The sequence below is a fragment of the Motacilla alba genome, chromosome 1, assembly GCF_015832195.1.
Source record: "Motacilla alba alba isolate MOTALB_02 chromosome 1, Motacilla_alba_V1.0_pri, whole genome shotgun sequence".
In the NCBI taxonomy this organism is placed as follows: Eukaryota; Metazoa; Chordata; class Aves; order Passeriformes; family Motacillidae; genus Motacilla; species Motacilla alba.
Window position 1 is genome coordinate 27,103,433 of NC_052016.1, and position 27,092 is coordinate 27,130,524.

Below are 27,092 nucleotides of genomic sequence, written 5' to 3' on the forward strand. Positions count from 1 at the left end.
ATAAGGAGCTACCTAAGTGCTGGATATTATGCTGGAGTATTTAGGATGTATGGTTAATTTCAAGGTAATAATTATAGACAGTATCTCAGACACTATTCCTGATTACTGAGCTCAACTTTTCAATAGCTGGTACATCTCTGATGAAGTGATGCCCAACTACAGAACTGAGAACCATCTGAAGATAAAGCCACCTGCACATAATTTGATGCTAAACCATAACTTAGCATTAAAAATATTGCCTTCTGAGGTTCCAGCAGTGTGGTGTCATCTGGAATTGTCTGTCTTCTGCCAGTGCAGAAGTTCCTAGTTTTTTTTTCCAACACTTCCAAAGGGAAAAATCAACTTAGAGGCATTTCCTACAGCCTAGCTTAGACCTGCTTCACAGCACCAAAGGAGCTGACCCTTTCACAAGCATATACAAGTTATAGGTTTATGTATGCTTATTCTATTCCTTTTCACTTGGGTTTGTTGGAACCTTGGGGACCCTTCTTCTAAGGAAGCAGATTCAGATACAGCCATTTAAATCAGTAAGATAATGGACTGATGTTTGCCTCAATATTCTAGACAGGAATTTACAGTTAAATTAATCATAAGTAATATCAGTAATATCATCTTAGCACTTCCCATGATAATGAGTTTGCTCACTTTAAATGACTGATCCTGTTATCAAGGCAGCATGTGCAGCTGCAGTGGGTGCTCCCCATGGTAGGGCCTCTTTTATATGGCCTTTGGTGATTAGGACCAGCACAGTCTCACAAGGGCTGCTTCCAAACAAGCAGAAATGGGAACACAGTGGTTCCAAAAAATGGAAAACCTGCAAATGCAATCCTGCCAATGTTTGGCAGCAGAAGGGAGGAAAGTTACTACCTTCACTTTATCACATTAACTTTTATACCTAGTTATTATAAAATGCATCCCAAGAGCTGCATCAGTAGTGCAGAAGTTGCTCATGCCGTTCTTCTCTTCATGTATGACATTGTTAGGGCCACTAACAGTGGGCCACTAACAGCCCTCTCCACCCTTCTGGAGGAGAGGTGCAATTCACCCAAGAAGACTTAACATTAAATAACTTTCACAGCATTATTATTTTTATTTCTGTAGTGTGTGGAATTATAGTAACAGAACAGACCCCCACTGTGTTAGGGACCTTAACAACAGAGTATAAAAAGACACTGTTTTCCCGAAAGTGTTTCAAATTAATTATCCTTCTTCATTCCGGACACAGTCTCTGTACCTACAGCAAAGAAAAATCTTGTTTGCTTATTTATTTTGCTTGATTCAATTTAGAATAGACAGCTCAGTTTATTTTTCCATTAAAAAGATGATGCCAAGCTGAGTGCTAACATACATGAACTACAACCCCTTTGTTTTTAATAGGGGAGGAAGGAGGTAAATGCTTGTGATTAATTTGGCTCATCCTGGTTGAAAAACAATAAAGATTTGTCTTAACTGGCCATAAGTAGAGTGGATACTTTAAACACAAGCAAGCTACCTCTTAAGCTGTGGGTGACAGATTATCTCGGATATGGTATGAAAAATTAGCCAATACATTTACCATACCTTCTAGGAAGGCCTGTGATTAAATTTAACATAGCTGACCTTGTTGCCCTAAGTCTAATGATCCAGAATGGATAGAAATGTCCTTGATCCAGCTGGTGGTTTTTAGCGTTAGGCTTTAGTCTTATATAATTTATCCACTTTAACCCCAGCACTGGTGCAATTGCTTAATGCACTGGCCTGTCACCTTGCAAATGGAATTTTTGGTCTGCTTGATGTAAAGTGGAATTAGACTCAACTGCTTGCTGAGGCAACGATACATGGCTTCAGCCTAAGACAGTAAAGTCAGGGATTTACTCTGAGACCTGTACTGGTACAAAGGTGAGGGCTGAGCACTACCCAATACACTGACATTTGTTTCAGAAGTGGAGGGAAGTGTCTTGAATATAGCTTCTGCAGGAGCTGCCTGTTAGAGCAAATGCTCACTTGTGCTGTGATAATTCTCTTTTGTGACTGCTCTTTCAGCTAATGTATCCAATTTCTACAAATTTGTGCATGACTTAACGTAAGTATTGTGCATCATGTATCCAGCACATGCTACCCAAACAAGCAGAAGAAAAGAATTCTCCAACAAAAGAATTACAAAATGCATTTTTGCTGCCTGAGTTACATTTCCAGTCTAGAGCTGTAGTCTTCAGTCTGTTAAATCTGTCTCTACAACCATGAAACAAGCATGCAACTTTTTGTCGCAAAATTTTAAGATCTTTGTGTCAGATCTTTCACTGTGAAAAGAGATTCAGCCCTGCCTTGTGCAGATCCTTTCCCAGAGTTGCAGGAGATAGCTGGCTTTGCCCAAACAAAACTGGCCAAGGACCCACAGGCTGTGTTTAGCTGAGACTCACAACAACACACATTGGGGCAACTCTGGGAGGAGCTCTGCAGAACTGCGAGGGAAGGAAATCAAATCCCAGCAGATGCCCAGCCTTTCCTCCAGGCAGCTGGGACACAGGAAGGGGCATGAAAGCTGCCACTCAAGCCACCAGGAAGTGTCCCGTGCTGACACTTTATTGTACTCAGGGGCCAACAGACAGCAATGCAGGATGTGCTTAACTCATAGTGTGGAGGATATTCCTTCTAACAACAGAAGAAATCACACCTGTGTTTTTACAGGCCACAGGAAGCTGAGTGAGGCACAGCACTATCATGGCCACTTATGCAATTTCTTCTGCTTCTTACACTCAAGACCAGCAGAAAACTTTAATGAAACCCCTAGTTTCTGTCTTTTTTCCCTGTCTCTCATATCATGTCTTGATAGGATATTTCCTGAAGAAGGTAAGGGTAGTTTTCCAAAAGGCTTGACCAAGGATGATGCAAAATTGCAAGGTTTTTGGGTTTTTTTTTTTTTGGTCCCAAAGCTGGAGTAAGGATGTCCCTCCATTCCTTACCCTGAAGCAAATTTTTAATGACTTCTGAAGTTGGGGACATTCATATTTAAAGCTAAAGCTGTTCACTTAATCATAAGAGCAGTTGTAAGTTTTTCAGTGGGGTTGCATTTCAACCATAAGCCATCCCCTGGACACTTTGTATACCAGATGAGTCACAAGGGAAAATTTGACAAACTTTTCGGCAGGGGGAATCAAAGCAACAATAAATTATCTGGCTACTAGAAATAAATATAGTTTCTGAGTGCACCTCTATGCTGGAGCACTTCACAATGCATACGAAATGCTCACACATCCTTCTTGCTATTCCACATTTTTGCACTCAGAACTGACTCGATATTAAAACCAGGTTCTTCCTAATTCTTACACCATCCGTAATTGAGAACACAGATTCAAATAGAAAAAAATCTGTTTACTAGAATAGTAAGTTAGTGTTTTTATAAAAAATTCAAATGGATTCAAAAGAGTTTGCTCCTATATATTTCCATGCTTTTCTGCCTGCTGCTGATCATGTGATGGTATGAGTAGGCGTGTGCGCGTGTGTGTGTGTGTGTGTGTGTGTGTGTATCGTATGTGTGTGTGTGCATATATATATATATATATATATATATGTATATATATATATATATATGTATATGTGCATATATATGTAGTTGGGTTCTTTTCCCCAACTATTTGGAAACATTCCCTTAGATTTCTACAGAGTATAATGGCCCAGATCAGCGTCTAGATGCATTATTGCATAAAGCAGGGAACAATAACATAGCAGAAGCAATATAAGGCATCCAGTGTAACAGATAATTAAAAGACCATATTTTTTTGCCTCAGGGGATTGTACTGTTTGAAAGCAAAACGAGGCAGAAGTGGGAGTCTTCACAAATCTGAATGGCAAGAGAAACCTCTGAGAAACACCAAGGTGGCCCTCTCAAGCAATGAAGGTGATGATCAATAGCCTAACATGAAATTCTCACTGACAGAGAATTGATGGTCATCAGTTCAGTTGAGACAGAATTTCTTTCTTGTCTTGAGGAGATGATCTTCATAGAGTGGGCTTGAGGCATTTGCAGAACATTATTTTAAAGATATTTAGGTGTCTGATTTAATTTTTAGATGTAGAAATGGCTCTATATGTCTCTGACCTTGCAGTTTTGAAATCATCGATGTTTAATCATTGACATAGTGACTGTGAGATTAAAGCTTTGCAGCAGAAGAAAGATGAAACTTTCAGTATTGATATTAATGTGCTATCTACTCTCCATTAAGTCAAAATAACACTTGTAGAGCAGGTTTGCTGCTCCTATAGTTTTTTGTGTAATGAAGTTATGTCAGGAACAAATATGTCCAGATCCTTGCAAAGGTATAAAGCCATAGGTGTTATTAGAAGAATTTTTTCTCTATTTTTTGGGAATAGAAAATACTCTGAACAGTATTGCATCTAAGACTCTGGTTTTCAGACAGTCTCAGGCTCTGGTAACATAATTTTTCTAACATTTCTTTTAAAATTGTGTTGGTTATGGGAATCCAAGAGTGACTTTTTGTTGTTGTTGTTATTCTCATTGTCTTCCCTTGGCTTGTTCATTTTACTTTTTGGCAGTCAGTAACAGCAGTGCACAACTTCCCAGCAGTATTCTTGAGCCTGGGTTTAGATAAAGCTTCAAGACCCTGATCATTTTTGTTCTTTGATCCAAGAGGGGTTTCTGTCTGAAGCTGAAGAAACTGTTCTTACCCTCCCAGACTCTAAAACACTGCAGCAGGGTTTCCATTCTTGTACATAAGGACCTGGCCAAACCTCCTTAATTCAGTGTAAAGACTCTCTTTGACTTCAACCAGATCTGGATCAAAAACGAATGAAAGGGGTATTTTTCTTGCTAGGCAACATTTCAGTGTTGTAACTATCAGACTGAAGGAGATGATGGGAGGATGGGTATTGGAAGTAAATGTCAAAGGGATAAAATATAGGTAGAAGTAATTTAATTTTCCTTCTTTGTTGGGTCAGTTCATTTCATGTTGCAACTGAATACAAGCTCAGCTCACAGATCTTTGCAAAATCTTCCAGACATAATGTGATTTGGGAAAATAAGTGGCCCACATTTGCTTGATGTGACAACATATGGGTATTAGCATTTTTTCATTTCTCCAATCAATATATGTAAAACATCCAGAAGGAAAACAACTCATGCAATAGGACTTGGATTATTTTTTAATACTGTCAAGATTTTATCAGTCAGCAAATGAGATAAAGAAAGCATAAGTCAATTTGAAATTACGTTGGACAGCAGTGAAGCAGACTCTCTCCTCTCAATTTGTGTCAGATTTTGGATTTCTTTTGTAAAGAAGTCCTAGTATTTTAGTAAGCACATGGAATGGAAAGAGAGAAGGACTCTGAATTGCTTCTCTGCAATCCCTTTGCAAGAGCTGCTCTTTTAATTTCCCAGAGGTTACCAGCATGCTAACATTTTTTTTTGTATTTTAATTTGTATTATGAAGAGTGGGAGCAGAGAGATCTCGTTCAAAAATCCTTTTATTTTGCTCCTTGAAAATTCCTCACAATTAAGAATGTCATATTAAAAAGTCATTGTGTGTGTGTGCGTGCATTGTTTTTTTTCCCTTTCCCTTATCCACTTCATACATCAGTTTCCCTGGCATTGCCACAAAAGATGAAATTTACTGTACAATTGGATTGTGGCATAGGAAAAAAGGTAGCGGTCTGTATTAAGTTATTATTTTACAGTGTTCCCAAACATTTGTCCACCTGAAATGGTTCAAGTGTGGCAAAAGAATTAAGGGAATATAATTTGACTTTGCTGTAAAGAAAACATTAGAACGCTTTCGTGCTCTCCAGCAAACAGTACAAACAAAAAACAGAGGCAAAAAATACTAAGATACAATTAAGGAGATACAATACATGTATCTCAAACTTGTAGTTAGGGTTGACTTAAACAGAATTTAATATAAAGACACATTGCATTGCAAGTGAATTCTCATTTCAAAAAACACTAACAGATGTTTAATCAATAAGATGGACCATAAAGGGCCACACAATTAGTAGGTCTGAGAAATGTTCTTCTGTGATGTTAGAAAGCTGTAATTATGGACCAGATCTCATAAGTGCTTTGCACAGATGACACATAATACCAGTGTTCTAGCTTATAGAAAAGGCTGCATGGCACTTTTAGTACAATTACAGGCACGAAGACACAACAACCCTGATCTCAGAGAATCTTTTCAAATAAATATCAAAATTGCCACTGAATTAAAGGAGAAAAAAAAAGCTAAAATCAGCTCCTTTGATCCAGTTCCCTGCTGCATTTTTTGTCACATTCTTGCTCAGATGGGCACTGAAAACAACCCCACTTTCCCCAACATGCCTCCCCTTATACCTTAAGGTAGGAAACTCAAAACTGACATCTCCCTCCTCAGGATGGGAGGTTACATACAGCTGATGCAAGCCATGGTCCTGCCAGCATGAGACAGGACAGAAAGAAGTAGCCAAAGCAGATGAAAGCATCTTGAGGGAGTTCTAATTTTGCTTGAGGAGCAACACTTCTATGTCTCACCAATAACGTTTTATATTACATACTCCAGTGTGATTGGGACCCCAGCTAAACAGCAGCCCATCATAGTCCCTCTACTATCTGTTACTTAGCTTCCATGGTAGGAGGGAGAGGTTCCCTGCTCCTGGAGAAGCACAGAAATGAGAATTATTGAAGTGATTTTTTTGAATCCTTGAGTCCTTGATTTTTTTGACAGTGCAATCATAATGATGAGCAGAATTGCAGCTGGGAACGTGACTGGGCTCACGGCTGTGGTGAGAGTTCTTTTACCCTATCTTCCCTTCATAATTCTCTGTCTTTGTCAAAATATGACTAAAAATAGTGGAGGAAGTTAAAAAAAAAAATTATCCCTCTAAAAATAAAATAAAAGTCCTGGTTGTGCATCCTGGTCTTGAGTTTCTCCAGCAGAAAGAAGCCATTAGTTAGATAAGTGTTCTCCTGTCCACACACATTTGGAAACATAATCCTCCTAAATTGCTGGTGTTTCAAAAATGTTGCCTTTGTGCATGAATTTGAACTTCCATATTTAATGGTTTAAAAGAATCAATATAGCAATGTTGAGCAGTCGGGATTTGCCATACTTAACCTGTAATTACAGCTCCTTACTGAAAGTTATAGCTGGGCTGTAGCCCTTCAAATCTTAGATTAATCAGACTCAGCTTAGCGTCCTTGCCTATAAATTCCAGAAAGTTAGATTTATTTCAATATAGTTAATCATGAAAGTTTTGGCAACAATCTGAAGAGTATATTTTTTCCATGGGAAAGTGAAGGAAGAAATATGGTTGGATGGATTACGTAGTGAGGAGAAAAAGTCCCCTTCAAAAGCATGTTTTACAACTTAATTAATAAATAGTCCACTGATTGGCTGGTGCAGTGATAGGCTTCATTGTAGCTAATGAAGATTCATCAGTGTATGCCAGATGAGAATCTAAAAAATAATACTTCATGTAAGATTTATAAATATTACAGAGGAAATATGTTGTCAGAAAATGTGAACAGTAGCCCTATTAATGTATTCTTTTAATTTAGTTATTCCCAAGGAGCATACATCTCATTGCTCCAGGTCTGACGCGGTGGGGGTCATTTTATCCCATGATGGATGTCCCAGGCACGTCCCATAATGTGCGTCCCATGAAGTGCGGCTGCAGGCTAACCCACAGACACACACGAGTGGGTCAGTGGGCAGCAGGGCTGGGACAGGTAACAGCACCTGAACCTGCTGGGCACAGATCCCTGCACCGCACCCTTCTCCTGGCCAGCAAGGACCCCCACCTCTCCCTGGGATGAAGACCTTCATTCCCACCTCTTGTAAGAGTGGCACCTGAAGGAGGGGGGACCTTCGTACCATGAGACAAAAACTGATACAGGAACAGGTGGGGAGGAGGACTGTGAGTAGAACAGGGGGAATAGAATGCCCGTGTAATGAAAGCAAACTGGGAAAAGCTTGGACTCTTTAGCCTAACAAAATGAAAGCTGAGATGGGGTCTGTTTGCTACCTATAAATACATTACGAGGGTAAACACCAGGGTGGGAGGAGAGCAATTAAAGCCAAAGGACAATGCTGGCACAGGAACAAATGGGTCTAAACAGGCAATGAATAATTTTTGGCTGTGTAATAGAGCAAAGTTTCTGAGCATTGGAAGAGGGAGGCTCTGGGGCAGCCAGAGGGGACAAGATGGAGCTTAAATCTTCTGAAGACAGTGTACTGACATGGCACAGAGACATGTTCTAGCTATGAGCTGGACCTGGTAACCTAAATCATCACTTTCCACCCTCTCCCGTCCCCTTCGGAGTCATCAGCAGATGGAGGGATCTACCCCCCAGCTTAACCTCTTTGTCTACTCAGAGTCCTGTCCCATGCACTGCTGTCTTTCACTGGAAATGTCAGCAATATTCAAGTGTGAGGCATGCTTGCTTTGGGTAGGAACTATGCTGTCTTTTATATATTTTCTGTAAGTCAGGAATTCAACTTACCCTGTGAATGTGTATATATATTTTCAAATAGGATGCCTTTTTAAATTGTATCAATTTTCTTCAAACTGAAGTAAAAAAGCAGTGGAAAAAGTCAGAAACTTGAAAAACTTATGAAGAATTTGATGTAATTCTGCTGCTAATTTGTTTTCATAAAAGCCTTTATGGAAGCAGTCAGACTAACTACAAAAATATTTTTTGGATTATTTTTGATTGTTTGTTTCATGACCTTGCATTTTTTCTTTCCAGTCAGTATATGAAAACATAATCTAATTTGATGTACCTCATGAGAAGAGACTTAAATCCAATTTTTGTGTATGGCAGCATCTTCTGATACTTGAGATGGCATATAGTACTTAGGCAAAATGGCTGGGATTTTCTTACCTCTGTTTTGTCTTTGATAGTCTTTGCTGCTCATAACTACTAGCTGGTAATTGCTTGTATGTACATATATGTGTGTCTATACATTTAATTAGATTTTATTTTATGTGTTAATTTTTTTTTTTCTGAATGCTTTCAAGAAGACACAAATTTGTTCTCAACTGTGTTTCAAATTTTCAACTATCAGCAAAAGACAACAAAACCCAGTTCAGATTTCAGCACTTTCTTAAAGCCATCAAGACCCCGTTTTATTCAGTAACTCTCTGTTTAGGACATTTACCTTGTAGGATGTAGGTACAGATTAAGTCCCTCTCTGCACGAGGGCATCTTAACATCCCAGCACCTCCTTTTCCAGTAACATGTCCCAAGGCTTAGATTTGCACCCTGCTCAAAAGGCTGGGAACAGAGAGATGTTCTCAATCCTTCCTGTTGGTGTTACTCCACTTTGGATCAACAACTGGGTCCCTGATGTTTTAGCATTCTGACCAGCAGCTGCAGAATCACTTGTGCTCCCTCACCAAATATTTAAGTATGCTATCCAAAGTGGAGCAGTTTGAGCAAACCTGCCTGAGGGAGTCCAGCTTCAGTGTGCACTAATAACTTAGCAGCTGAGAGAGAGACCTACTTGAAAGGTAAGAAACCTTGGGTCAAATCATTGCTTTGAATCTGTAAAGTGCAAAATAATAATTAAATTACCTACTTTAATCTGGACCCTATTTTCACCTTTTGTAAGTGGGTATTATTTATTATTTTTGAAAAATTTTATTTTATTATTATTTAATTGAACCAATATTTTTTTCCTGGCTCAATTGCCAAATTGAACATTTCCTGCTGATTTGTGGTGGGTTCACATGGAATATTTCATGATGCTGCAGTACCATTTTGTCCCATTGATTGACTAAGCACAGCAGCTCTATGCCACTCCATACATTGCAAATCTCAGGACTTGCAGGCAGTACACCACATTGTAGAGTAGACAGACATTTGAACTGGTTTTAGTTATCTTGGGTACTGAAGCAGAATAGCCACATTAGCATGATACAAAAGTAGAGTAAATTAGCCCTGGAAATGTTGCACCCATTACTGTCACTACCAATTACAATAATTAATGTTATTCATCTCTAGGCAGCGAATTAAAACTGAACTAACCCATTAGTAACTGAATGTCACTGCAACTGGAGGGTTGTTGGATTGCCTGCGTGAAGGTGGTGATTTCATTTCAGTTCCTACTGGCAAATGGCCATGTTCTTTAAATGAATAATAAATGAATACACAACAAGCAAAATCTTGGCTCCCTGGAGCTCTCCATTAACTGAAATGGTGCTGGACGCAAACACATCTGTGTCAATTATTGAAAACTTTATCATGATACCAGATATTTCTAGGGTTTAGTACAGAAGGGAGCTGAGGATAGAATGAATCATGGAGACTGAAGGTCAGTATTTCTCCTTTAGAAAATCCCTCTAGAATAAGGGTGCTCACGTGCCATTTATAAGTTTTAGTAGATAAATGAGTGCCTGCTCCACTGCTGTTTGTTTGCACTATTTCCTGTTTGTTTATTAAATGATCACTTACAATGAAACACAGGACACAGTCTGGGCACAAATCACCCCTCAGTCACAACACATTGTGTTACTATAATGAGATTATTTTATGGATTTCTGTGTAAGCACACACTAATCAGTTCTCCAGGACTGTTCCAAAAAATAAAATAGAGCCTAAGTTTTAGAGACCCATTAGTTGTAATTTGCTAAGCATGGGAAAGAAAATCTTATATTCAATTCTATAAATAGCTACTACAATTAGACAATAGTTAAGCCTCTTCAGCTGATTTACTTCATTTGTCGGTAGGGTATTTTCCAAATCTGATGTTTTCTAATCCTTATACTCGTAATTCCTGTTTAACGTATCCATTGGCAAGCTGACACACTTGACACCCAACCTCCCAATGTGGTTTCTTCTTGCTTGCCCCTTGGTGAATGAGAAACAAGCAAGGAGAATTAAACTATCAAAGGAAGAAAACAAGACTCATGCTATTTATTAAAGAAAACTATGAACAAGCTCCATCTGGAGGGGTTTTTTTGTTGGGATGGCTTTTTGGGAGGGTTGGGCTGGATATTTTTGTTCTTGTATTTTTTAACATGACTTTTTCTGTGCAATGTACAGGACTAGAAATGGGCCAGAATTTTAACCCTAGTGTGGAACTGACAACATCTAGCTACCAGTCTGCAGAAACATAAATATTTGTTGTGTCTGTTGCTAGAGGCCATAGTGAAGATGAGAAGTTAACCTTGTGGTCTTGATAGAGGGGAGCTGAATGGGAAAGAATGACTTATCTGAGCTACATAGGATATAATTATATTTTGGATGAACCCAGAGAAGAAACAGCTTCCTCTGCATCACACTTCTTGGATGCCTTGCCTGCCATTCCCCTGGGAGCAGATAAACTCATATGGAAGAAAATGCAATTTTCATTTTCTTTCCAGCTGTGGCACCCAATTACTGTGGTTTTTGTCCTCTTCTTTGAGCTCCTCAGCATATAGCCATGTCTTATTCCACTCTAAGCTGTCATGTAAACTGAGCAAGATGCTTTCAGGTGTGGAATTTGAGGAAAAATCAATTATGCAATGAGTAGAGCACAAGCCTCCCAAATGCTCAAACTTCCAGGTAACGAACTGTCCACGAACTCCCAGCACAGGATAAAGGTGTAAATAATTATTAGACTCCTACTGCTTCTCAGAATCTTATCTGTGCATTTTGCCCACAGCATTAATAGAGACACAGCTTTCTAATTGCATTATATACATTATGTTACATTTCAGTCTTGGTAAAGCAAATTAATCAGCCGTGTCTAAAAATAATGACCATGGCTCTTTAAGCTAACTGTGCATCATAGCCATCTAAAATCTAACTCCTACGTGGTTTGCAGTCTCGCCCATGCTCATAGACAAGCAAGATGTTCATGCTGCAACATTTAGACTCTGTAATTCTTTCAATATGTAAGGTGCTAATCTGGAAAAATGTTCCTGATAATCATTTTTTCTATGCTTTATTTGTCCTTATTAAATTACTGAAACTCCTAGGCTGAGACTTTGGAATGTTTGCCTCTGTCCTACACAATCCTTTATAGCTCTAGGAGCTGACCCATGGGATGGAGCTTTAGATCAGGGTTTTGGATATTGAGAAAGATTTAGCTGCGTCAGTCAAGGTAAGCTCCATAGGTCTGTCCAGGAGGCTACACAAGAGACAAGGGCCCTACAGCAGGCAGATGCAGAAGCGGCAGAGAACATGATGGTGACAAAGTTACACACATCTCAAGTTCCAACCAGAGGAAGAGGGCTTTAAACTCTTTGGGGAACCTCATTTGTGGAGGCTGCTGGAAAGGAAATGGTTTGTCTCCCATGTGCCCTGCATTCATCATCCCTGCACAGGTCCTGCAAACCTTCAAGATAGATCCAGCTGGTAGACAGTGGCTTTGCCTGTGCCAGTAAGAACGTATCAGATTGCTGAAGGGGATATTAGAACATAAGTGTATTACTTTTTCTCCCTGTGTTGCAAGAAAAGGATATGCTTCGCAGTTTGTGCCAATTGGAGAACTCTCCTGAGACTGTGTTTTATAAAGGAGTTTGTTTACTCTCCAGCAGAAGAGTTACCCAGCAGTCAAGACTCCTGACTCAGCTCTGCTTTTAGTGCTGCCGATTTGGAGTTGCAAGTTTAGTAAGCTGCAGAGAAATCTCACTAGAAAGATATAGGTACAGAAAGGCATACTGAGGCTCTGTCAAAGACAGGGAAGTTTTTTGTTCTTAATGCAGCAGTAAATCCCTCATTGTACAAACTGCAGTAGGAATAACAGCATCCCATATCTCTACAGAGGGCAGTGGCATGACCTAGTAGGTGGGAAGCTCTCAGTAATCCTTTTAGCTGTTTTCTTCCCTGCAGACCCCAAAATGTAGCTGAACTCACAAAGACCTTGTTGGGATTTTCTTTTTCTGTCGCCTCTTTTTACAAGACACAGCTGGCACTTCTATTCAGCGTCCACCAGTACACCAGTTGCAATGCCTTACTGCAATCTCTCTGTCTCCATTGTCGCCCTGTTTTCTGTTGTGCTGCTGTAAATGAATCAATTGGTGCAATTCGCAATGGAGCTGTAAAGTGCCTAATAACAGGGAAAACAGGAGCCTGTGAACTGAGAAACTAGATGCACAACCAGACTGGGTGGTGTCATGTTGCACTTTCTTTATGAAAAAAATCAGAACATAGTCATTGCAGCTTCAAGGTATTTGTAAGTATTATAACAGTAAAAGTCTCAGCCAGAAGATTCTGTAAGTAGCTGGAAGGTACCGCAGATAGTAAACTTAACATAGATTTTTCAGGGTGTGCCTTTTTACTTGAGTGTAATGTGCTTGAGAATCAGCAGAATTGCTGTTCAAAGTGGTCATTGGCTAAAATAAAACTTTACCAAGACTGTCCAAGGACTTTTTTATCAAAATAAATGGAAATGTTCAGTCTTTCTCCCAGTGAAATATGGCAGTCTAGGCACTTTGCTGGCACAATGGAAACAATGTGGGAGAACACACAGGATGCAATTTGACGGTGACTAGGCTTGCTTTTAAAGCCTGCAGTAGCTGGAACTTAAAGGGGCCACAAGCTAGATGGAAGTTGTACATGAATGATACTAATAGCATGTGGCAGAGATCCAAACCTTCAAAAACACATGCAGAAAATGCAGGGCCACAGCTCAAAGTGATGGAACTCACCTATATTTTGCCCAGTTTGGTGAGGATGAGGAAGCTTGTGCTAAAATGCTGTCCTGACCTTTAGAGAGGATCTCAGACTGACATATTCATGCATGGCTGTCTGCATTTAAAGGACACAGCACCAGTATCCACTAAATAAGATTTTTCATGGTTTTCCATTGAATCTAGTGGAACTGCTCAAATGTGTAAATGTTACTCGGCTGTATTTATAGTGTCAGAACCTCAGACATGATGGACAAGTTCATTATAAATAGATCAAAATATTGATGAAGCTCAAGTTGCAGTTGTAAATTTTGCATTAGTTTTTGAATATTCAGACTTCTTTCATACTTGGACTAATTGCTCTAAGGTAATAAAGCAAGTCTAATATTGATGACATGTCTGTTCACTTCTTCTTGACACTGTGGAGATGAACTGAAGGAGACAATGTGATGGATTTTTTTCAAGCACCTATTACCCTTGTATCTTAATGTTGGTATATTGCAAACATGGAAAGCAAGAATTTGAGGACATCCACTTTAGGGCTACAAGGCTTAGAACCAAACGACTCTTACTTAGTGGTAGAGATACACATACTCCGCACAGTGTGGATATTCACTCATTACAGAATTGATATCTCATGCTGTAATACAGGACCTTTTGAGATTTTTCTTGGTTTCTCTTTTCCTCTTTGTCCTATGCTATCACACAAGATCCATTTAACAAGAGATAATAGGAGTGAATGAGAGATAGATTCCTAGATTGAGCCATCATTTTTATGTCAAACATCCATTCTCTTTCAGCTTTTAAGAAGAGGAACAACCTCATGCATTTAGCCTTGTACTAACCCACAGCTGACACACACTGTCCTGCCCAGCACCACCAGGTTAAAAGATGTTCTGATATTTATGAATGCACAAAGTCACATGTCCCATTTATTTCCTGACCTGAGGCCCCACTATCAAGTCAGGTCACTTGCTCAACCTGAAACCCTTATGGAGAGAAATTAAAGAAAAAGCTGTAACAGAACAAATATCCCTTAATCAATTGCCCTCTGACACCTCTCACTCAGAGGCTGGCGCTTGCAAAATGAATTAGTCTAATAAGCGCAATATGTACAGCAGATGGCACGGACATGATAATAAAAGTAGATGAAATAAAACCTCAAATAACTTGTAATCATTTATGACTATTGATCCCACTAAAGCATTTCTCTTCCTTCAGGGATGGGTGTAAGGAAGGAAACATTAGCTAGATTCTTTCTTATATATTGTATTTTTCCCCCTTTGTACTGAGTTGTAAAAAGCATTGAATGTAGAACACTCTAAGCATTCAGGCAAAAACCCTTTTATATAAAAGTTTAAATACATTTTCTATCTATTTGAAGGAGTTTAAATAGGATTCCAATGTGATATTTTAAACTAAACTGCTTTATGAAGTGACTTTTTTGGGGGTAAACTACATATCTAAATCTCTCAGCTTTATGGGGCATATCCATCTGCATCAGTCACATTGCATTATGTTGTTTCACAAAATGTCATAACATCTCATAGGACATATTTTTTCTGAAAACCATTTTTACCTAAATGGTAGGGTATGCTATTCACAAGGAAAGTGAGATTGGCTGGCAAGGTATGACAATACAGAACTGAAGGGAAAACAGAAAAGCCAAAGACAAGAAACTTGAGACAACTTTCCCATAGAAATAATATATTTTGAAGAAATGGAGGAAACAAAACCTAAAAAACAGTGTTCCTGCACGTGTATTAACAGGCGATAAAAAATGCCAAAGCCTTGATTTATGCAAGTTCAATCTCAGATCCCAGCTCAGAAAATATTTTCTCCTGATGGGGGTTGCACGTATGTCATTGTGATTGCTACAGTGAGGAGTTTAATTTCCAAACCCCAGAAGATGAAAGAAATAACATCTATAAAAAGTTTAAGTATGACTGAGTTATCTTCTGGTTATGTGCTTCCCAGTTCAGGGAACTATTTACACAGCTTAACTCTGTCTTTAGGCTAGCATTTGTTTTTAATGCAACTGACTTCGAAACTACTCAGCACAGAGGGAAAGTTATGCACTAAATTAAAGCTGTCATGCAGACTTAGAACCTTGCTAAATTATTTAACCTATTAGTGTACCTGAGAATTCATTTAGGTAAAAGCAATCTACCCCTGTTAATTTACAGACCTGAACAATGTCTCATATTCAGCATACAGGTAAGTTACACGTGGCGCTTTTTGTCAACCAAACACCACTGATTTACACAAACAGCTGTAATTCTTTTCCTTGGTGAGAGGAGAAAGCCTTTCAGACCCCTGGTGAAAGGAGAGAGCCTTTCAGATCCCTTGGACAGGTCCCACTGACAAAAACATGGGATTACTGATTACTGGAGATAAAGGCTTTGTAAGATTACATGATTTGCCATACCATTTAGGACATCATGTGTGAAATTGGGTGGTGACTGAAAATTGCCAAAATTGGTATTAGTGGGTTTATTAAGAGTTTTAATAAGCATTTGAAGTTCCTAACTGAAAAGCAGCACCTTGTTACATTCAGTGCTGTACTAGCCCCTCAGAGGGTCATCTGTTGAAGGACACTGCTTGTCCGAAATGTATTTTAGACTCCCCAGTGCAAATGAAGGCTTTTTAAAGGAATGTAGCATACCTTCATAGAAATTTTTGGAGCTGTTTCCATCTTCCTTGATAAAGAATGGTCTCATGTTTTAAAAAAAAAAAAGCATCATCTCTATAATTTCATCAGTTTTAATCGCAATGGGATTTGAAATTGTTACAGAATCATTCTCCTTGTAATTAAAGTAACGAGAAAAAATGGCATTTTTTTCTCACCTGAAACTATAGCAAAAAAACCTTTCTTTAAACCTTTCCCTACCAAAACCAAACGAACAAAAAAAAAAAAAGGCTGTGACAGGCTGTCATTATAACTATATAGGAGAGGAAAGTGAATAATCAAAAGAGGCTACAACACAGGAAGGCTGAGGCTTTGCTGTGTTCACCTCCTGGAATGCTATTTTTACCTTGCTGCATGCTGCAAGCCTTGTGGTGGGCTGTGCTGGGGGGAAGTGAATGTCCCAAAAAGACATATCAGCAATGAGAGCAGCAAATCCAGCTGCCAGCATTGCCGCAGAGGGAGAGACTGGCCAGGCTGGGCACAAGTAGCTGGGGCTAGGTAGAGAGTTTGTCTTTGGGTGGGTGTCAAGGTCCCCACCCTGTGCACACAAAAAGCAGTATCAGCACAACCGACTCCTTGATGGGAGGTGGTGCAGCTGAGCCTCCCAGGCACGTACAAGGAAGACACAGCCGCTCTTTTTTCTTCAGGGTGGTGAGACACCCTCTAGGTCTTTGTGGGGAACTTTGCAAAACTGTTTACAGTATTCTGCCTGTAGAGATGTTTAGGTGTCTTTAATAGCATTTAATTTCATGGACCTGTATGCACCACAGCTTCCAAGCCCAAACACTAAATTCTTTCAGCTATCAACAAAATTTTGTTAATAAATGAAAAGCCTGCCCTTCCTTTTAAGATGAGTAGAGTGAAACCTAGTAATGTTTATCTTTTTTCATGCTCTGATATACATAGATATATACAGACCTCTTTTGCCCTTGCAGTCCCTTAGTGGCCCCCAGCCCCTTGCCATCATCATGTGGCACAAAGGTGGCTTTATAGGTGGTGCCCTCAAAAAACATTAATTGGGTTTGGTCCAAGCAAAACTTTACTTCAAGTAGTAACACTACTGAGAAATTGCAACATGTCATTTCAGAAAGTTCATTTGAAAACAGCTGGGAGGAAATTTGCTCAGGCTGTATCAAGCAGGCCTGTCAGACCAGTCAGCGTCCCTTCAGGAGGACTTCCATAGATTTTTAAGGGACTGTTTGAGTGAGACCAGACTACCTTGGTCTTTTAACAGAGGCCTGCTTTCCATGGTTGAACCTGGATTTTGCAAGTAGATTTTTTTTGCAGGACCTTGTAGTGTGTGTTTTTTGATGCATCCCCAGGCAAGCAATAAGATACCTGCTGTCTCATTTGTCATGGTATAATTGTTAACCATGGCATAGCAGGTTATGCAAGAGTTGCAGTGTGAAGGGGGTGTCCTCCTGAAAAGCCTTTCAACAGTACTTCTCATTTAGAAGTCATGGTGTGAGTGTAAGGGAGGGGCAGAATACTGCTTTTGACTTAGAAAACTAAAAAAAATCTAAGCAACACATAATAAATTCTGTCCCAAACCCAACAATAAAAAGCAGCTATAGATGAATCTCTAGAAGAGAAAAATTCTGCTCAAATTTGAAATGAAACAGACACTTTTTCATTTTTCATTGCCATTTTCTTCTCTTTTACCAAACATTTTAACTACCTTTCCTTCCACATATTTAGCCTTCTGGTTAAAGCTTTTGTTATTGAAGGTTTTTTTAAAAGTAATGCATTAGAGAAAGGCAAAGAAAACAACAAAAACCCCCACCTCAACATAGCCACATTTAGTCACATTTTATTGGGGCTGAAGGATGACGATTCTGCGAAAATCCTAGAAGAATGTCTCCTAAGACATCACTCTCAAGAAACATAGTGGCTGCAAGGGTGATAATCACTATGATAAAAGCAAAATAGTTTAGGTTGAGTGCTGGCAGTGCTCCGACTGCATCTTCCTGTCTCACTTGAACCCGCAGCACACCCACTTTCACACAGGTGAGCTGCACAGTGATACAAAAGGTAGTCACCCTGAGATATTCCTACTTTTACAGAAAGGGATTAAATAAAAAGCTCCTGTAGCTCAAGTAAGTGAGAAAATTGTTTCTGGGCTTTGGGATTCTTAAAGGCTGGGAAAAGCAGAAGTCACCAGCAGTTACAAACAACTGAAAATAAAGCCATTGAAAGAGACAAAAAGAAATAAGCTAAAGAAAGAGAATCATGTCTTGGGTATTTTTTAGATTCCAACAAGCTTTCTTGGCTGTTTTTGCAATCTTGTTTCTCAGACTTCCCCCTCCCACTGTGTTAATGAGGCGGGAACTGACCTGCTTACTTATTTTCTGGCTTTATACTTAGCAGTAGCGCAACATGCTGAACAGCTGACTGCATGCACTGCATTGTGGATCAAATCTATGCTCTTTTGTGACTGATGTTTGTTACATCTCTGAAAAAGTATACACCAAGTTCCACATTTGTATTTGCTTTGGGTAGATAATGGCATTTTCTCTCAAGCAAGCTTTCCTTTCTCCACAGCATGATCATCAGTCATCGAGATGAAGTGACATATATGATGCTAAGATTAAGGAAGAATGCCTCTGCAACTGCATGGAACTCCATAGAAATTTCCCATGAACTCCATACATTTCATTCAGTACTTGCAAGCTATGAGCAGCTCACAGATGTGCCAACTCTGTTTGCAGGGCAGCTCTGCATCCTCTCTTGGGCAAGGAGTTTCCCCCTCACCTCTCTTTCTCTTGCAGCCTGTGGCCTTGGCCTCCTTCCCATTTATGAATGTTACTGGGAAGCCTTGAGTACAGCCTGAGGTGACATTGCCACTGGTGGTACATCTAAGAAAAACTGCTTCGGATGTCGAAGCTGTGAGTTGGCACCACTTATGTGATTCCATGCCCTCTGCAGGTGATGGTTTTTTTCTGTCCAGCGTGTTTTCATCATACATGTTTAAAGAGTAGCCCACGTTTGCCTTTGAAGTATCTCTTAGAACACAGTAAATCGAGAGAAATGTGGGACTGCTGGTGGAAGTTGCAGGCAGCTGATGTGGACATAGGATGAGGTGTGCTTATAAACAGTGTGAGCCAGGAAGAATGAGCAAGTAAGAAACAGAGAAGGATGTAACCCTCGATTTGGAGTGATATTGGATTTGCCCCAGTCTGGACACAACTGCATTTTCCTTTTTCTCTTTAACAAAATCCCACAGGGATTCACCTGGAGAGCACAGTGGGCTAGGTAGAAGAAAAGCCTCAGCTGGAAACCAATTTCTTTCCAGTTTTATGAGCTTTCCAGCTCCTTTCTAGATCAACACGGTAAAACAATACAGCTGCATACCTGCAGACAATATAATGGCAGAGCAAATTGCTCTCACAGAATAAAAGCTGTGTTGCTGTACCAGAAGACGCTTTCAAAACTCCGTGGGAGAGCTGTGTGGATCGCTTTGACATAGACAGGAAAAGCATTTCTTTGTGCAGAAGGTGAAATGACAGCTTTTAAACTATGAAAGCAGCTACAAGTTACATGTATAAGTTTCCTGAGACATAACAGGCTTTCAAATCAAGTAACAAGCCTTAAACTGGGGAACATAATCAGACATAGTTGAGACAGGAGCTGAACCTAATGCAGGATTTCTCTCCCTGGTGCATACTAAGTTATGTTTCACATCCACATAGCCTGAAGCTTCAGCATTTCTCAGGAGGAAATATATGTAGAGGTGAAGTTCTGGAAGAACACTAACTTATTTCAATAATTTTCTTTGAAAATATTAACTATTTCAGACCGAGTTTTGTCAAAGAATATGTACTTGGATGTGTATAAATGCTCAGAGCACCATGTACAAAACAGAGTATACACCTTTGGCTACATCAGACAGGTTCCTGAAAATAGTTAGTTTCTGTTCCTGGCTCTTGCTGCATTGTGTCACCTTGCAGAGGGCACTGGACATTTTTTTCTCCTCAGAGGTTAAATCCTTGGAGATACTGTGACTAACTCAGGGGAACTCTGATCTCCCCTGTCACACCACAGTGATGCTGTAATCTGAGTAACAGCAGCCACATCTCTTAAATGAAAGACCACATTGAGCCACATGGGACTGCCACACATCAAACTGCTGCCGTGTATAACTCTGGGTGCTGCATACCCATGTATGTGCTGCTTCAGCTTTTCAGCCTCCGGACCCTGAAGTACAGCAAAGTTGATGACTACATCGAATCTTTGTTAAAGACCAGCAGAAAAGATCCCTGAGGAATGCCAACTTCATGTGAAAAATGAAACATCCATTGTGTTAATTTCGTTCAGTTTAACTGCACATTGGCAAGGCATCATTTGAGTTTTTTTCCCAGTTAAAGGGTTCCATGTGCAGTGCACCCAACCAGCCAGGAATTAGGGAGATCTACCCTGGGACTTCTCACAGACAGTGAAGGTTGCAAGCAGGTCTCATTAGCATGCAGCCTACTAAATGAAGTGTAAGTGAGGCTTTGCATTAAGAAAGGAAAGAGTCTGTGCCCCAGAATACTAATTGCTGTGAACAGCAATGCAACAGTGGAAAGCATTAGATGGGAGAATGCTTTTGAGAATGGAGTATAAAGAGGGTTTGGCTGTTTCAGGTCAAGCACTTGATTTTAAGAGATTCGTAATCAGTTTATACCCTAAAACTGGAGTAAGCATCTTTCTACTTTGTACAAGGAAGGCCTCTTCTGGACAAGTGTGATAAAAATCAGGGGTAACCTTGAGCTACCTAGATTGTATATCATATAACTGAAGCTGAACTTGCCTTGCAACATCACTTCAGGATTTTTGGTGTGGCTCTTTCAGAATGTAATGGGATGGGGACAGAATGCAAACAACTGCCTGCCAAGCAGGCATGAGGTTCAGATCTCAGCTTTTTCTCCAGAAGCTCACAGCTTCAGGGGCTTAGGCTCCCCTTCCTCACTGATCTCCAAGAGGGGATGACTGTGTTCCTCTCAGTCAATCCACAGCTTTCTCATGAATGCAATCCAGCAAAAAAGCACTCACCACCTCACATCTGAGATCTGTAGTCAATAAATACAACTGCATACAAATTGCTTCCCCCCATGCAGTGTGTTCTTGCATCTGTCAGAACTGATGCCTCTCCTCAGATAATGCTGGAGCTCCCTGGTGACACCAGCTCCCAAGAGAACTGAAACAAAGGGGAGGGCAGTGGAGGGAGTCATGCCATACACATTCCGACTCTGCTAAGCTCTCAGACTCTCCTAGAGCCACCAGGAGTGTCTATTGCTTGTTTCAAGACCTAATAGACATTTTGGATGGCACAGTTCAGTGCTGAGTCTCAAAACACACATGTGAATGAGGTAATATATTTGAAGAAGTTGTGATAATTAATTACCTGCTGCATTGTACTTAGCCTTAAGGTTACTCAGGCAACCTAGATAACAATATGCACATAACCAACTGGGTACTGGAACAATTACTGTTTTCCACACAGCATTTGCAGTCTGTACATTGTTATGAAAGTGATCTTCTGGCACTGTCAATCAGTACTCGCCTCGCCTACATAACCCTATTAGTAGAAATAGAGTCTTGTAATTATTACCTAAAAGCATAGGTGTTTGAACTACTTTCCCATTGTAAGGCTGGTTTTTAACTGGTATGTTTTTGGTTCTTATTGATATACTTCTGTAGCAGAGGATTTTCAGGGCTTCCTTTGGATGTATTATCTAGAGAATGATTTTATAAGATTTTTTTGTATTAAAAAAGGAGAGTCTGCAAGTCTTGCTCAGAATTTGTTCTCCATCATTTTCTTTAGCAATGATGTTGAAATGGAAAGATATGGTCCTTGAAAACGCTCCACCCCACTCATTTACCAGGAAAAAGTTACACATATTATGGGTGGTTCTTCATAAGCCTCCTACAATTGCCCTCTAAAGCTTTTCTACATACCAGTTTCCCTCAAAGGCCACAAAAAATGTGACAGTGTTTGATGTTTGAAGATATCTAGCTGACTTTGTCCTGGAAGTGTCCTGCTGTAGGATCCAGATAAAACAAGCTGCATTTTTTAGTTTCATGGAGTCATGGGATAATAGAAAGGTTTGAATTGGAAAGGACCTTGAAGATCATCTCATTCCAACCCCCTGCCATGGGCTGGAACACCTTTCACTATCCCAGGTTGCTCAGAGCCCCGTCCAACCAGGCCTTGAACATTCAGGGATGTGGCATCCACAACTCTTTTGGGCAACCACTTCCAGTCCCTCATCACTCTCACAGTAAAGAATTTATTCTATATAAACCTAAATTTCCCCTCTTTTAGCTTGAACCCATTACTCCTTGCCCTATCACTACAGTTCTTGTTGAAGAGTCCCTCTCCATCTTCCTCACAGGCCCCCTTCAAACATTGGAAGGTTACTGCAAGGTCTCCACACAACCTTCTCCTCACCAAGCTGAACACCCTCAGCTTTCTCAGCCTCTCAGATGGGTTTGTTTTTCTCTGGCTGAGAAAGCGCAGTAAATATGTAATAATGTGCCTATGTGGTCTGAGATGCAACAGGCAGCTGCAGACACATCAGCTTAGAAAGTGACATCTTCAGCTGTCATCAGAGATGGGGTCTGTGTTTTATTAAGCCCTACAAGAAGTGGCAAAATGGAACATCCCTCTGCCAGAAGGGGTAAGGGCTGCCTACCCATGCCAGAGGTCCTGTGCTTCTCCATCTGTGCTCCAGGGGAAACAAAGTGTATTAATAACACCCAGGCATGTTCATTCATCTGGAATACATTACTTGTTTTTCCCCTCCAGTACTGAGATGTATTTTTAAAGAAGATTGTTAATCTTTCAGGGTCATAGATAGGTAAATGCATAAATAACTCTTTCACCCTCTACATCTCAGAGCAGAAACAAAGCTGTAACTTAGTATAACCTGGTTTCTGTATTTGTTCAGTCATTGCAACACAATGATTTGCAATTATGACAGTCTGAAGACTGTTCGTAGGCCACCATTAGTGCGGTGCACAGCTTTGGAGGTTACAGGTTTTGTCAGTCCAACAACACCTTTGAGCTGATTGATTTTCAGATGGCTGGTAGCTTCTTAACATTTTCTAAAACTGGACTTCCATCAGTAGGGATTTTAGGGAGTCTCTAAATGGACAATGTGGAGCATCAGGGGTTTCCCCGTTACAGCTGGAACTACAAACTGAAACAGATGAGAGACAGCTATAGACAGAACAATTTATTCAACTATATTTATCTTCAGAGACTTCCTAGATATTGCCATCTTAAAATTTTCCTGGTGCTGGCACTTTTAAGACAGTTTTTGCCTCGATTAAACCACTTGAATAAAGAAATTGTTCTAAATATATCAGGAATGATCAAAAAGAAACACCATGCTTTCATGCATCACATTTTTTCAGTCTTAAATTTAGTAGGTATTGAGTACTCAGGTTTTGTTCACAGCTGTTAAGTCACAAGGAAAGCAGTGAAAAACAAAGCAGAACAACAAAAAATAACAATGTGGTGGTGAAGCAGGTTAGCAGGTAGGATAGGGAGACCTTGATCGTCAGGAGAAAATTGTTTGACACATTGAATTGTTTGGTTCTGAGCTGTGCAGTTCAGCTCAGAGCTAAGATGGTGCTACAGAAGGACTCTGCTGGTCTCAGTTGTCAGCAAGAGGTGATGAGGAACACCCAACGGAGACAATGTTAGTACAATTGATTACAACTAATCATTACCAATGTTATTTGCTCTATACCCTTTCCATCAACATTTCCCTAGCAGTAACAAAGGAAATTATTGCCCCTTTAGTTTTGTACACATGCTCTGGCAGTCATGCATACTTGAGAAAGGGACACAACCCCATAAAGTGTCTGACTGACTCAGTGCTGTTCATTCAGGGCTTGAGGTTTACTTTTCTGAAGCTAAGTTGCCTTGTGTCTTTAAATGCTCAGAATGTGTAGCCCTGTGCTTAGAGATCAGAATTTGTAGCTGATTGATTTTCCTAGAGCTGGTGAAATTAGTAGTCTCTATCAGTTACCCAGGCAGGAAATTACCCAATATTTTGTAATTTATATCTCATACTCCACTTGTATAATACTTTGAAGTAATAATAATAATAATAATTTGACAATAACTCATGCAAAGAAATATTCTCTGCAATTTGATTTTGATTACTCATGGCTTGCTAATATTTTTTACAAAGTACATGCATCAAAATCACATCCTCTCTTTTTGCTTCCTTATTGGACACCTAAAAAACTTTGTGTGTTTGGTCTGAATTTTCAGGCTAATCAGCATAAATATCCACAATATGGACATTTCAAAGGTTTTGCAAACGTTTCCAGAAAAAATATTAGAAATTTAGAAACTCTAAAGTACTATGATAATAGCAGCTCAAAATTCTGAATAAGTGTTGTAGGAAGTTCAGAAAGAGTGAAAAGTTTGTTCTTATTTTGGAATGAAAATCAAAATATTTACAGCTGCTGAATGAAGAGCTAACAAAAAATATCTCATCTGAGAATTGTTAATTATGAAAATGAATGATCAGCACTTCTTTACTTGTGTTGTAACCTTGGCCATACTGAAAGACTGAAGAACAGCCTGAAGAGCCTGCAAAATGAAGTGAAGTAGCTAAGTGCTCTCTAAATCTGAGACATGACTGCAGTTTTTTAGGCTTCCAAAATTCCTTCCACAAAGTCAAAAAAACTCCTCTGAGTTTCTGAAAGCTTTGGCTGGGTGAAAACTGATTGAAGTGTCACAGATTTCAGCTGTGTTTTGCATTACAAAGTTACACATGCTTTATTCCATTTAAACAAAACAATCCCAAAAAATGGACCTGACAAGATAAAGGTCAATGGCCAAAGATGCAAGCTGTTTAGTGAAATTTACTGCAAAAGGAAAAATTGCTGATTATGTCTCTGTGCTTCTCTTTCATTTATTTATTTTTTTAATGAAGTAAAATCTCCTGGAACAAAGAAATTTCTTTGCAATTTTGCTTGGTATGATTTGGCAGAGCCCTGAGATAACTGGCTTTCTAACCCCTCATCAGCAAAGTGAAACTGAGCTATTTCTGCAAACATTTTACTTTCAAGTGACATTGTTTTCTTTAAAGAAAACATTGAAATTGTTTTGAAAAATATATTATAAACTCTGATGAGTGATGTCAATCCATAAATAACTATAGCTAACAACTTTGTTGTCTTGCATAAATATTGACTGTCAGTGTAATGAAAAATTCTAGTTTTGAATGTGCATTTTAAATGATATTTGATTGATTTCTACAGGTTCTTTAAAATTTCTGCTGCCCATTTCAAACTGTATTCTGCTTTTTGTGTGGAGAAACAACATGTTTTCTCCAGTAAAAGAGGATGGCCTTTGCAAAAGATCTATTTTCACTTCTTGAGGTATGGTGAATGAGTGTACTGTTTAATTATTTAGGAAGTGAAAGCTAATGGACTTCCTATAATGTGGGTTCTTATAATTTCCTAGAGCATCCTTCTCTGTATACCTGTGTGGGGTTCATTTCTGTCCTTGTAAATCAAGTCTCATCACCAATTGCAGGAATATTTGGAAAACAGAATGCAATGTTTTAAAGAAATTTCTTTGTGCCAGGATATCATTCACTTCATTTTAAAAAAGTAAGTAAATTAAAGAGAAGCACAGAAATATAATCAGTAATTTTTTCTATTGCAGTAAATTTCACTAAAGAGCTCACATCTTTGACTATTGACCTTTATGCTGTCATCTCTGTTTCTTAGGATTGTTTTGCTTCAGTTGAGTAGAACATGTGTAACTGCAATGCAAAACACAGCTGAAATCACTGGCACTTCAATCAGTCTTTATTGTGCTGAAGTCGCGGTTGGATATCCCTTACTTAAACTGTAGTGTCACAATAAAGCAGAGTTGATTTTAGCATAAGAAGGAATGGAAATCATATGCAAATATATAAATGTCAGTGCAAATAAAGGGCAATGTGCAAACATACTTGCTCTTGGCAAAATTTGTTTTAATTTTCAAATGTAAAAAAATAGAGAGGATGATTAGAAACACAGAAAAGAGGCATGATTAATTAGCCGTATCACCTCCTGGCTGAAGTCTTCAAAGTCCTGCTGTTCAGAGCATTGAGATAAGGTACCTGAAAAGTGTGAATGCTGCAGCAGAGCCTAAGTTAAGCTTTCTCAAGACATTTAGAAAACATATTTAATCCTAAATGTTCCTGATCCAAATGTTACACAATTGAGTGCAGATCAGTGATGTGAAAACAGTATGCTGGCTTCCATCCACAAAAGAAATTAATGTTCAAACAAATCAGAGTTTTGTATAAAATGCATGTTAAAAAAGTAAGTAGCAGATGACATTAAAGCACTCCACAAATGTATGTGATCAAATAATTTCAGAGGAAGCCTGCAAGCTTCTCAAAAAATGCTAAATTAGCCGCGTCATAGAAAAATATACAATGAAAGTAGAAAAGAAAATGTGAACGCAGTCACAGTCCAAAAATGGCAAAATTCAAATAGTATAAACAGGTGGAAAGGGCTCAGCAAGGAGCTCAGTAGATTAGTCTTGGATTACTTTTAAGTCTATGTTAAAATCCTCATTTTTACTGCAACTGAAATAAGCAACCAATGACGTTAAATTTGTCTGCAATGGAAAGTAATCCACGCGCTAAAGACTTCAGGACTCAGAAGAAGTTCTTCGTGTTTCTAGGTGACTTACAGCAGCCAGGATCTATATCCACGTGCAGGCCCAGATTCTCCATCTGTCTTTTGACATATAATCTCACCTCAGTAGACAGGCAAATCTGACAATTTTTACATACTTACAGCATATCTGTGGGAG